General features: G+C 48.1%; 1 pseudogene; it reads left to right on the top strand.

Moving 5' to 3' along the window:
* The first annotated feature begins 444 nt into the window (after positions 1-444).
* Positions 445-1,331, top strand: LOC102537031 (small ribosomal subunit protein uS5 pseudogene; annotated as a pseudogene).
* The last annotated feature ends 286 nt before the right edge of the window (positions 1,332-1,617 follow it).

The following is a 1,617-nucleotide window of genomic DNA, read 5'->3' as shown; positions in this document are numbered from 1 at the left end:
CCTTAGTGACCATGGACCCCAGGATAAGAAAATGTAATAAGAAAGACCCTAGCAGCAAAAGATGTATCTAAGGAATAACGTGTCTAAGAAACAAAAGACGTGTAAGACTAGCATGAAAAAGATTTTAACACTTAACCAAGAAACACTAAAGACTTAAATGCAAAAACCTAACATTCATAAGGGTATCAATTGTCTCTAAATCATGTTAATATACAAATATATTTAATGCAACTCCAATCTAATATTCCAACAGGGATATCTATGGAATTTGACATATTGATTCTGATATATATGTATAAGAATAAAAATCCCCCAAATAGCCACGCCCTTTCTGACGTAGAATAAGGCGTGTGGACTTGCCCTTGGTGGTAGATATCAATATTTATTATAAAGCCCTAATAATTAAAACAGTGTGGGCTGGCTTCTTTTCTGAGAGAACACCGAATGGCGGGTAATGCCGGTGCTGCGGGAGGGCCCAGAGGCCCTGGAGGCCCCAGGGGTCCTGGGACGGAAGGCTGTGGTGGCTTCCGCGGAGGCTTCGGCAGTGGCATCCAGAGTCGAGGCTGTGGCTGCGCCCATGGAGCTCACAGACGCAAGGCAGAGGACAAAGAGTGGCTCCCCGTCACCAAGCTGGGCCGCTTGGTGAAGGACATGAAGATCAAGCCTCTGGAGGAGATGTATCTCTTCTCCCTGCCCTTCAAGGAATCTGAGATCATTGACTTTTTCTTGCGGCCATCCCCGAAGGACTAGACTTTGAAGATTATGCCTGTGCAAAAGCAGACCCGCGCTGGCCAGCGGACCTGGTTCAAGGCATTTGTCGCCATTGGTGACTACAATAGACATGTTGGTTTGGGTGTTAAGTGCTCCAAGGAGGTAGCCACAACCATCCGGGGGGCCATCATCCTGGCCAAGCTCTCCATCGTCCCTGTGTGGTGAGGCTGTTGGGAGAACAATATCAGCAAGCCCCACATCGTTCCTTGCAAGATGACTGGCCGCTGTGGTTCTGTGCTGGCGTGCCTCATCCCTGCCTCAAGGGGCACTGGCATTGTTTCAACCCTGGTGCCCAAGAAGCTGCTGCTGATGGCTGGTATTGATGACTGCTACACTTCTGCCAGGGGCTGCACTGCCACCCTGGGCAACTTTGCCAAGGCCACCTTTGATGCCATCTCCAAGACCTATAGCTATCTCACCCCCGATATTTGGAAAGAGACTGTGTTCACCAAGTCTCCCTATCAGGAATTCACTGACCATCTCGTGAAGACCCACACCAGAGTTTCTGTGCAGAGGATCCAGGCTCCAGCTGTGGCCACCACTTAGTTTTATATGCAAAAAATAAAGTGAACAAAGCCTGTTAAACAACCAACCAACCAACCAACCAAAAAAACAGTGTGGGCTGGCTCAGGAATGGACAAATTGACCAGTGAAATAGAACTGAGATCCTGACACAGAACCCTGTATTTAATTTGAATGACAGAAGCAAAAGGCAGTATACCAGGGTGGTTCAAACTATGGAAGTCTCCAGAACCAGACTGCCTGGCTTTGAATCCTGGCTTTGACACCTTTATCTTGGGCAAGTTGTTGAATCTCTCTGGCCTCAGTTTCCCCAGGGGGAAAAGA

The sequence above is a fragment of the Vicugna pacos genome, chromosome 13, assembly GCF_048564905.1.
Source record: "Vicugna pacos chromosome 13, VicPac4, whole genome shotgun sequence".
In the NCBI taxonomy this organism is placed as follows: Eukaryota; Metazoa; Chordata; class Mammalia; order Artiodactyla; family Camelidae; genus Vicugna; species Vicugna pacos.
This window is presented reverse-complemented; position numbering and strand designations above follow the sequence as displayed.